The sequence below is a fragment of the Camelus ferus genome, chromosome 11 (genome assembly GCF_009834535.1).
Source record: "Camelus ferus isolate YT-003-E chromosome 11, BCGSAC_Cfer_1.0, whole genome shotgun sequence".
Taxonomy (NCBI): domain Eukaryota; kingdom Metazoa; phylum Chordata; class Mammalia; order Artiodactyla; family Camelidae; genus Camelus; species Camelus ferus.
In genome coordinates, this window is record NC_045706.1 from 18,384,338 (window position 1) to 18,396,708 (window position 12,371).

At 35.0% G+C, this 12,371-nt stretch overlaps 1 protein-coding gene across 16 annotated transcripts in view; it reads right to left on the reverse strand.

Moving 5' to 3' along the window:
* Positions 1-12,371, reverse strand: part of ADD3 (adducin 3) — a 116,379-nt gene that overhangs the window by 35,357 nt on the left and 68,651 nt on the right. For 5 of the 16 annotated variants that reach the window (XM_032490962.1, XM_032490963.1, XM_032490960.1 and 2 more), the window contains one exon: positions 10,114-10,181. The exons of the other annotated variants lie outside the window; for them this stretch is intronic. The gene's annotated coding sequence lies outside the window, so the exon portion shown is untranslated. The remainder of the gene's footprint in view (positions 1-10,113; positions 10,182-12,371) is intronic. 16 annotated transcript variants of the gene reach the window in all.

Here is a 12,371-nt window from a genome sequence, read left to right on the forward strand (position 1 = left end):
CAAAATTATGGAAGTGAGGAATAGATTAGTGGTTGCCAGGAGTTGGGAAGGAGTATGCTCCAGAGAGAGGGAGGGGGATACAGCAGGGAGGGAGGCAGGTATGGTTATAAGAGGGGTCTTTGTGGTATGGAACCCTTCTATATCTTGACTATGGTGGTGGATACATGAACATACACATGTGAAAAAACTGCACAGACTGGGAATATCTGAATAAGCAGTGGATTACAGCAATGTCAATATCCTGATTGTGATATTACAGTATGGTTTTATAAGATGTTACCACTAGGGGAAAGTGGATGACGGGAACACAGGATCTCTCTGTATTAATTCTTATAATTGCATGCAAATCTACAATTATCTTAAATTTTAAAACATTTATTTTTAAAGGGCCATTCCACAGTAATGGAAGAAGTCAAGCTTATAGTTTCTATTTCACGTAAGAATGTGATCAACTCTACAGAAAGAATAAAGCTTATATTGTGGCTATTTTTAAATATTTTCTGCACCAGAAGATATTTTAAAGCAGTTCTGTCAATGTAACTAAATTGCATTTGAATAAAAATGCATACATCCTAGTAGCATCAACTGGTTATTGCAAAATACTTCTCATGACAATTAGTCTAGAACAACTTTTGGAACTTAAAATCTGGTTACGTAACAGTTTACTCAAGTAAGAACAGTTAAAATATAAAGTCCCTAGGAGACAAAATAAAATATTTTTAAAAAGCATTTAATGGATACTGTTTAGGTTTCAGTACCAGTCTTTATAAGCCAGGGGACACAGCAAGTGGAAACATTAACTCAATTGTTGGCTTTGTTAAGGAAGTTCAAAAAAATCTTGTTGTGGTGAGATCAATTTAAAAACGATTATTTTCTATAAGAAATTTTCACTTAGTTAAATATAGTAAAAATGTTCTAGGAGCTTTATCTGATTATCAGACTAAAAACCTTTTAGTTATATGCTAAAAATGTCCTTGAATGTAATCCTTTCAACAAGAATGCAGAATGGTGCAGAGTACTGGACTGAGGATAAAGAAACCAGGACTCAAGTCTCAGCATTTCCCCCAAGTGCTATGTGACCTCAGAGGAACTATGGAACATTCATTCAGTAAGTGTCTGAGCATCTACTATCCGCCAAGGTCCTAGTATGTGGAGATAAAACAGCAAATACGACATAGTTCTTCCTGAGGTTTGCAGTCTAGTGAGGAAAACAAAGAAGTAAATAAGTAATTACATCATTAAGTTACCATGATCAACTGTGAAATTAAAGGGCCATCTCAAAAGACCCTTCAGATTTTCCTAGTTCTACCTCACATGATCCTGCTGGTATCCCCTGATCTAGTACCATAATGAGGCAGATAAGGAATCTTGATATAATTTGGTAATCATAATAGCAAGAGATTTTCCAACAATAACTAGGTATTCCTTACTTTAGTGATGGGTCATCACAGCATTTAAAAACAACTATCAGTTACTAAGCTCTTACTATGTGCTAGCTACTGGACTTGAAATACCACCTATGAGGTAAATATTATCTCCGTTTTACAGATGAGGAAATAAAGTCACTGAGAAGTAACTTGTTTCAGGTCCAAGAGTTAGCAAGTGGTGGACCAGGGATTTAAATCTAGTCTGTTGGTCTCTAAAGCCCACGGTCTTAATCACAACCCAGACTCAGGCAAGGGTAGCTAGAAGTTTCTTTTCAAACGCCAATTCCAGCTATTGGGTGGTACTGATGGGTTGGAAAGGTTCTACAGAGGCTCAAGAAGAAAAAGTACCAGAATTTGCCAGGACTTGGAAGGGAGTCAGGCATCTTTATATACTGCCCCCTAAGGAAGGGTGTTTTAAGGAAATTAAGTGGTAGATTCTAGTTCCTCTTAACCTTGAACAGCTAATCCTAAGCCTAAATATTTCTGCTTCCAAGGCTCTTCTTTAAAATTAACCAACCCTATTTTTAATACTGCATATACCCAGTCATGCTTTCTAGTACTTCAGAGCAATATAAACATCAGTGCAAACCAGTATGAATTCCACTGGGGTAAAAAATTAGACTTTTTACAGTGTTCTTTGAATTGAAAATGATGCAGAAAACAAATTTTTAAAAAGTAATGTTATAAACTTGTTAACACTGCAGGTTTTCCTCTGGCCATGCAGATTGGAAACAAGGCATCAAGCATAAACAAAATTCTAGCTTTAAAAATCTTATCCAAATATTTATGCAGTAACTATCCAATATGTACGTTTAAAGAACATCAGGTTCAAGATACAATTAGATGAAACACTCAAGAATGACGGCTTTTGAACTTTCAAAAATGACAATCCCTAATAAGAAATACATTTAATATTGGAATCACATACAAACACATGAGCTATAAAACTGAAATAAATTCAGGATGTGTTTCTTTCCCTTACTGTAACGGTACATTCTGATACTTTCTATTTTAATCTATTCATTAAAAAAAATGCTGGTAAAGTAGATTCATGATCTACCAATAAGTTGTGATCTACAGTTTGAAAAACAGTGCCGTAGGAACTCTAAGTCCACGGTCAGATGGGAAGTAGAAAGTATGTGCCGGGGTGGGGAGTGAATATGTGCTGGAGAGACGAAAGGCAATAAGAAATGATTCCTTAATTTTTTTTTTTAAAGAAATGTTTATAGTAGGTTACAAGCAATAAGATTCTAGTATTTTGTAGGGTAACTAAATTCTTCTCAATTAGAAAGTACCATGTGTATTACTCATTGCCAGTTTTTTTTTTTTTTTCATTTTTCTTGACTCGTATCTACTTCTAGTTCAATTTTTGAGATTTCGTTGCTTATGTTTGTAGTCCCCACAATGGCAGAGAACTCCACAGTGGAGGCTGAACTGAGTTATTTTACTGTATCACAACTCCTTCCAAATCAATCTGGTTTGTATTATTTCTAGGCTGGGAATGGTAAAAACAATCTTATGAAAAGTTATTACTTATAAAAAGTCTTTCCAAACTTGAAATCCTTAGCAGTTTTAACAGCTTTCTCTAGAACACAAGCAAAAATATGGCTGTACTTTCAAGTACCAGGCCTATTGTTTCATATTTAAAATAATCATCAAAGATACACCAAGACTTCAAAGCAGCAAATTTGGTTAAAAACAGTAACAACAAATACTGGTTTTTTGAGTTAGTTTTGTTTTTTTTTTTTAATGAAAGTTACTATAAAATTGTGAAGGTATTTAAAATTCTAGAAAACAACTTGGACTCTGCATATACTACGACAAGCCACATCCTCAGATTGATCAGTGAAATTTTTACTCATTTTAAATTGTAAAAGACATGAACTACTTTCAACTGCTAGCCAAGATCTTATATACAACTGACATGGAAATTGACAGACTTGGAAAACTGAACTAGTACACAAAAGTCAAGAAAAAAATGTTAAAACTGGCACTGAGTAATACAGATGGCACTTTCTAAGTGTCCAAATAGAAGAAGATTTAATTACCCAACAAAGCACTAGGATTTTATTGCTATAATGGCTATTGATTCTGAGAGCTCTCTTGGAATATTTCAGACTAGATTCAAGGATCACATTTACAGATGAGGGAAAATTATACTCAGAAGTGTTGAGTGATTTTTCTAAAGCTATAATGCTCAAGTATCAAATAGTGTTATGAAATAATAATGACACTTATTAGCATTACCATGTCATTCACAGATTGCCTGAAGAGCAAAATTTACTCCTCCAATGAAATATAAGGGGAAAAAAAAAAACAAGGCCCACCATACACAGCTTGCACAGTTATTTTATAAATACTATTGAGTGAGAGGAATAGGCTCAGGCTGAAAGGAAAGGTTAAAAATTCTAGTGCTTATCACTGAGCTTAATGTTACAACTGTCTGTCTGTCCAGGATGCACAGAAAAATAGATGTACAAATGAGGTAGTTGTATAGTGGTGATCTGCTTGACTTAAATATCCAAGAAACACATTTTAAGTAACTAGATTTTTTGAGATTAGGAAGTATCCACTAACATATCACCAGTAAATTAAGGATCTACCTTTCCACATTCACTCCAGATCTCTTGTTTTCTCAATTAGATAACTAATGAAAAAGGTCTTCATACAGAGATATGCCCAAGATCATATACCTAACATCAACAGAGCAATCTAAGTTCTTCTAGTGCAAGGCTCTTTCTGCAACACAATATTGCTGCCTCATAATCTGTCACCCTATATACTTGGTCTTCCTTTCTATCGGTACTTAGCAAACCAGATAAATAAGATACATAAGGACAAGGAGTATTAGGAGATGCGCAGACCAAGAAGCGTAATGCGGTAGGCAAAGATGAATAATATAAAGTATCATGGAGTATTCCACACAATTTTGAGTTCCAAAGAAAGAGGAACTACATGCAAACAAATACTGTGTGAAATCACTTATATGTGGAATCTTAAAAAAAAAACTCAAATGAATGTATATGCAAACAACAGACTCACAGATACAGAAAAACTCGTGGTTACTAATGGGGAGATGGAAGGGGAGAGGGGAAAACTAGGGGTGTGGGATTAAGAGATACAAACTACTATGTATAAAATAGTAAGCAATAAGAACACATTGTATAGCACAGGGAATTATAGCCATTATCTTATAAAAACTCTTAATGGAGTATAATCTGTAAAAATACGGAATCACTATGCTATACATCTGAAATTAATATAATTTCTGTAAATCAACTATACTTCAATTTAAAACACTGATCTTAAAGTCAAGGAAAAAATGTCAACAATAACAAAATAAAACTAATAACAGTAACAACAACCTTTTATGTTTCTAAGGGTCCTGTACTTAATGGAAGTTAGTAGCTGGTTAAGCATGCATTCAAAAAACAGATAAAAGAAAAGTGTCAATTGGAAGGCACAGCTATGAGAGCATTTTGGTTTTGAACCTTGTTTTATAAATAAAAGTAGTACTGCTAATTAAGATAAACTATTTTAGCAAACATGAAAAATACACCCTGTGCTGATACAAATGGGACATAGTAGTAGCTACATGTAATCATAAATACACGTTATTCAAAATATAAATGCAGACCAATAACTACAAAATTTCAAGTAGGTGCTTACTAGGTCACATTCAGCAGGGTGATCCAAAGAGTAAAGGCATTCACTACTGGACAAAGCGGAGGATGAATCTAACCTCATTCTCACTAAAGTATCAATACTTGATGAAGAATATTGTATTGATCATCATTACCTGCTGCAACAACAGTGAGCTGTACTTATGTATTTGAAGAGTAAGGGGTGAGGAGAAGAGAGGCAGTCACTTGCTTAGGCACTGGTAGTAGTAGTAGAAATAATATTTATCGGTAAGATGAAAAAATTTACCAATTACAATGGCCATGCAGGGGTCAGAGTTACAAAATTGAAAACATGCATAAAAAAGTTCTGAAGAAGTGTATTTTCTTGAAGTCCAAACTCAATCACTTTCTAGACTTAGCTCAAATTGTTTTCAACATGAACCATTTAGAAAAACAAATATAAAACTGATTTTAAATAAATATATAGTCTTGTAAAATGATGAGTAAAACAATTAACCATAGAGAGGTACTCCCTCAAGTACTTCACAGAATCCAAAAAACACACGGCCTCAGTGCCTTTACCCTCCTTTCTACAAAATATGATGAACATTCTGTACGTGTTCCCTCAGTCATCATTTGTCTTAACATGGAGTGTATTTGGAAATGGTTGGGGAAAAAAACCAAAGGGTGGAATTTTTTTTTGCCCTAAGAGCAAACTGACAGAGACTAGTGGATTGATTACTCAAATGTGCTTCTCAGACATTTAGTTTCTGTTATTAAGTCCCTTGGTATCAGTGAAAATTTTAAAACTGAGATCCAGGAAACTATCCAGAACTTGACAGCTCATGATAAATTAGAGGTTTTAAAAAGTGGAATCACTGGAGATTACGATTTTTAAGGAAAGATTCATTGCCCTCGATTTCTGGAGATACCTTAAATCTTTGGCTCTCTACTATTTGGTAGTCCTTCTGGAAAAAAAAAAAAAGCTAATTTTTTTTTTAAAAAAAAGAAGTATCAACTCTCACATACTTCATGAACTAAAGTCTATTTAATTATTTGTGCAGCACTGAGCCTGAAAAATTTAAAGTCCTTGCTTTTGACATTTTGAGAGCAATGTTTGAGGAAAATTCACCGTTACCTATTATTGCACATCTACTCTGAAACCTCAGGAAATTTTTTCCAAAGTGAGAATACAAGTAATACAGAAAACTTAACCCCTAAATTCCAATCTACCTGTTTTTCAAGGATTTTGATCTAAAAAAATTCTAGTTCCTTATTCTGAAGAAATGCAAATGATTCTACAAAAGCTCATTATTAAAAATGAGTTGAGTTTGCAAAATAAAACATTTACCCAAAAGGCTAGTCTATGAAACTGATTTATTACTGTGGATGGTACTTCTAATGGTCTACTCCTAACGTGGTCATTTACCAGTGAGGACAGGAGGGAGGCTGGCACAAAAAAATATGAGGCAAAATTCTTTATTTTAAAAATTGGAGGAAAATATACCAAATAAAAAAATGTTAAAGAACACAAGGTATGAATAAGTCCCAAGAGTTCATTTTGATCTATTATTTCAGGTATTCCAGCTGAAGATTTCTGGCTTTTATGGCTATAACTTATAAAATACAGCTGTAAAAATCAATCCAAAAACTCCAGGTAACTCAATACATCGTTACTGCAAAGAAGTCTGATTTGAAGGAGTTCCTACCTTTAGATTTTGGCTAGTACAGAGGATTTCAAGATCATTACAACCTCATCTGTTTTCTTTCTATGGAAAGTCTAATACTGAGCCATGAAAATGCAATTTATTAAGCACAGGTAATAGTACTTGAAAATCATTTTCAGAAATACTTGGTCATAAACTGCCATTTAGAACTCTGATAATGGTTTTAAGTAGAAGTCCAGGAAAAGAGATGTTTATCAACCTCGAAAATCTGTTTTTGTAATAAAAAAATTTTTGTGAAACTAGCTTTTTCAAATGAATTATCCTTTAAATCTAAAGTGTGATATTCAATACTGTAAATAGTGTCCCCTAAAATTCATGTTATTACATCAGAATGTGACTTATTTGAAAATAGGGTCTTAATTTGTAATCAAATTAAGATGAAGTCACACTGGATTACAGCCGGCCCTAAATCCAAAGACCCACGTCTTTATAAGAGAAGAGAAAAAGAGATGTGAATACAGAAAAACACAGGGGGAAAGCCATGAGATGACGGAGGTGCAGGCTGAACTGATGCAGCTTTAAGCCCAGGAACACCAAGGATGGCTAGCAACTACCAGAAGCCAGAAGAGATTTTCCCTCAGAGCCGCCAGCAGAAACCAACCCTGTTAACAATCCTGATTTTGGACTTCTGGACTCAAGAACTGTACGAGAATAAATTTCTGTTGTTTTCAGCCACTCATTTTGTGATACTTTGTTATGGTAGTCCTAGGAAACTAATATACATATTATTCCAATGGAATCTCCATCTTAACAATACCTATTTTCAGAGGCATTTTACCATCAAAACAGTGTGGATAGCACACCTTTGCAAAAAATAAGTCAGCGCTTCAGGAATAACAAATCAAAATAGCAGCCTGAACGACATTTGATACACCATTTGATATGCAATGGCATGAATTTTGCAAACTATTATAATGTTAGACCAAGAAACAATGTTTCCAAGAAAATCTGAAGCAAGAAGATATGAGTGTTCTTGTCATAACAGATTCTGAACAGAAATTTCTTTGTTAAAACTCCATGAAGATTCACAATGAATCTACAACCACAAAATAGGACACAATGGGCTCTGTTGGCTCCATCACAGCTGAAACATTGTTAAAGCAGTTATCAAATTGTAAAATATTCCAGTCTGATGACATGTCTTTTCATTTAAGCAAGGGTAGATTTTAAAAGCCACTTGCTTAGTTTATCAGGTTTTTTGCCATGTGTATATACGAGCTGCATTTCTGCCCTTTCCCCCACATTAGGGACCATTAAACCATAACCTGCAGACTTGGCATCATGCCAGGCTCTGGGCCCGTAGGATTATGAGAAACCTTAAGAAACTAGTTTAGCAGCTCAGCATCAAGTTAGTCTTGCTGCTGCTACTCCCATTCTGATGTTTGACTTTCACTTTAGCAATCCTTTTATCTGATTGTTAATAATCAAACTCTTAATCTCACAGCCACTCTCCACTCACTCTAAAGCAGCCTAAAGCCCTTTCTTGTTTTTCTATCAGGTAACTCCAAATAATTTCAAAATTGAAGATCTATGCCCAAACTCTCTTTCCCATGTCTTGGTTTTAGACCCTTCTATCAATTTCTACTTCTCCCTGAAGCCACCCGACAGGTCACACCTTGGCTTATACTAGGGGATTTCTGATGCCATGCTGATCTCTCTGGTATTAATTTCTCCACCTAGATTTCTGCCAATTCTCACCCTTTGCCAAAACACCGTGTCCCTATGCTCTGCCTACAGGCCAGGGTTTGAAACCTACTGTCCAACCTCCCTTATCCCAACATTCCATATATCTGAGCTCTTTCCTATTGCCTGTTGCTAAGAATCTGCCCTGTCCTCAAGGGTCTTGCTGGATTCCAAATCTTTGTCAGGCATGTTTCAGCCACTCCAATTCTGTTACTGACACCATCCTTGTTGGTAATTTAGCTTTAGTGGTTTTTCATTAAACACATTACACCAGAATTTTTAAAAACACAATTTTTAATGAAAATGTTTTTATGGGGAGAGAGCTGTAATGGCCAATAGTCAGCATCTCCTGAGCATCTACAATTATTTAACATTGTTTTTAGAAGGTACCCTGTTTCAACTCCTTTAATCCTCATAATAACCTCAGAGAGATAGATGCTCTTATCATACTCATTTTACAGACAAGGAAACAGCATATAGAAGTTACCTGTCCAAGGTCACACACCAATATCTGGGCAGCTGATATATAAATTCAAGAAGACTGGCTTCAGAACCTGTGTTCTTAACCACTACACTATATTGTATCTCTGCCTTCTACTACCCCATCGCCCCCAATGCCCCATGTTGTTTTCAAATTCTGAGTCATTTCAAATTTATACCTGTTAAGATCTTTTGGTAAACATTTCCAACTTATCCCCTACCCAGCCCCAAATCTAGGTTCTATGTGAACTCTTTGACAAAACATGTTTTCATAGATTGTATTTTCTTACAGTGAAGTTTAATATAAAAGCATGAAGTATAAGGTGTGACACTCAGGAGTTTGATTATTAAATCAATAATAAATAAGTAAAACTCTCTGGTCTTTCACCAAATCTAATCTTCTACAAAGTATAATCTAAACTACAACTATAACTGTGAGCTTTAGTAACAAGTGAGGGGAGTCCTCTGGACCCTAATATCTAGATTATATGTGCCCCACTGTTTCATCTAGAACTGTGTTGGACATTTGCTGCCATACAGGCTTGTCGATTTACAGAGGTCTAGGCTCTGACAGAGTATAAAATAAGGTTTAGCCTTGAAAAATAAGTCTAGTCAGTATGAATAAGAACCTTGAAAATATATGCACACATTTTGATATTTTATGGCGATTAATTCACCTAAGAGAAAAGAGGTTGAGATTCTTTTTTGACATGAACAGTGAAGAGAATGGAGATGATGGGAAGATAAAGAGACACAACTCAAGTCTCTAATCCACAGCTTGAAACCGGAGTCTTAATAAAAAGTAAAAAAATCTGAAAGAAGACCTAAAAAGACTAATGTCAAATTCAGGGGATAAGAGAAAGCGTTAAACTCATCATTTAATTTACAGAGGAAAGTTTATAAAAAACGACAGGCTGAAGAATACCTTTGTAAGAACAGAGAAATAAAGCACTTCTAAATCCAAATAACAGTGCTTCCAAGAAATAAATACTGTCTTCCCTAATATTATCTAATTAGAACCAAAAGAGTAATATCTTCAAAATTTAAAGGTCTTAGAATAGGTCTTAAGAACAGAATGTAAGATTTTATTACATCTAATCCTATCCCCTCATTTTTCCATATGAATAAACAGGTCCCAGAGAGAATGTGACTTGTCCAAGTCCCTCAACTTACCTTACTCAGTCAAGACTTTTCACATTATCTAGAGCAGCATATGATACACAGAATGTAGATCGTATGATCTATCAACGTAAGAAAAGATTTAAAAGATGAACATTAGAAATTGCTTTAACTAAATGTTTTGGCAACAAACTTATTTCAAAAGCTACTGTACATTAAACAAAATGGTAACTTTCATGAAAAAGAAAAATCACCTAATGCCTCAAGCACCAGTTTTTTGATTTTTAAGGAGTTCGTAGGTATGCCTTCAGAGTTCAAAATGCACAAAACAGTTTTGGTGTGTGTTTTCATTAGGATTTAGACTCATTTATACCATTTTAAAATAATGAGAATGCTTCTCTCTCAAGCTTTCATGGTAATTCACTAGACAGAGTAAACTTTATGACTTAGCTTTCTGTGCCCACTCACACATGCCTGAAGGGTCCACTTAAATTGCTTGCTATATTTTAAACTCAGGCTTGGAGTAGGATTCTTGTTTTTCTGAGGCTCACAAAGACTAGACTCACAGCTTGGTTCTACAGTGCCTATTTAGCTGGACTTAAAGCCTACATCAAGTACTTTATTGTCAAATAAAAAGCAATCATCATGGAGTTTAGTAACTTAAGTGGCTCTCCAGAATTTGGTAAATATTCTGTGTCTACTTTTGATCTCTATTGTCAAGAAAGGGTACAACAGAGTTGTAAAGAGCTGGATGTAAAGTGCTACTTTAAACATCTAAAAGGTAATATGGATACTACAGTCCTTCCGGTTCATGGTTACAAGTGAGAAGCACAAAGCTACCTACCATAATTTTCCAAGCACACCATTTCTTAGTTATTCCCTCCAGTTAAAAAAAAAAAGCAAACGAACAAACAAAAAATTCTGGAGACCCATTTTAAGGGAAAAAAACTATCAGGAATCAGGCTGGCAGTTTCTAAAATTCAGGATCTGAAAATAGGATGGAAAAGGCTTTAAGTATCCCCCACAGACTTTGAGGACAATGATAGCTCTCCCAAACAAAAGCCACTTTCCTGACTGATGCTTTGCTCCCATTATTTCTCACACTTGGACTGTTTCCCTTGCTCATCTCCATCCATTCAAATCTTAATCCACACTTTGAGGTCTTATTCAAAAGCCAACTCCTTACATGATGGTTTCCCAACCTCCTCCACCAGAACTAGCACTTTTTCCCCTTTAGTGTTCCCAAAGCACTTTGTCGCACTCTGTGTTGCTTTTGAACTATTTGAGTATGTCTGTCTGCCCCAGTAACTGGGTCAACATCTTTTTCTTTTCTTTACTGTCCACTTACAGTTACTTAGTAAGAGTTTTTTAAACTGAGGTGAGTAGGGCTATTGACTCATCATATCCCACTGAGTAAAACCAGGGCAGAGAATCTGGAGCAACTCTTGAAAACTGGGCTAATCATGGTGTGATCAGAATGGCCAAGTACCCAAGATGGTTGAGGCAGTGAATATTGTGACCTGTGTATGAAATATCTTAAGCAGACTTGAAAGAAATCACAAAAAAAGTATGAACGCATAAAAAGAGCAATTTAAAGAAATCTATGCCTACCACTGTATTCTACTGTATCTAATGCTACAAACTGTCATCTTAAAGTAACCAAAATCAAAACCCTACTTATCCAGTCAATCAGTAATCACTAATTCAGTTGTTAGGTAAAGTGTATAAAGAGATAGAAAGCACAGTTCTAGGTCCTGCCCTTAATAACTTTCCAGTTTAATTACAGAGAACTAAAATTCTCTGCTAAAATTCTTTACTGTCTACAAGGGAAGATAACTGACAGTAGAAGTCAGTTTATGACAAATGCCAAATGAAAGATAAATATAAGATATCCAAGAGTTGTTGGGGATTGCTGATAAACAGAATTCTGGATTAAAATATTAAAAGAAGAAAGATTTCAATGAAGAGGTTAAAGTCTGAATTTCATGATGTATAAAATGAAGTGGTTTGAACTAGATGATCTCTGGGCTTGCCTTCCAAATCTGAAAATTTTATTGCAGTCTTACCACATAATTATAACAGTGACTTGATATTAATTAACCACCCTTTGAATGGAGTTTTCCTCTTAATCATTATGAAAGTAACAGCTTTCAAAAAGCTGTCAGTCCCCAAGTAAGCAGTATCATCAAATTATTTTAAATATAACTATCCAAAACTGAATGGGATTTATCTCCCAAGAGGTTTAATATTTTGGAAGAGAACTTGAGTTGGAGGCTTCTTGTCTTCATGCAAGTTTCTTGCTGTGGTTTCCA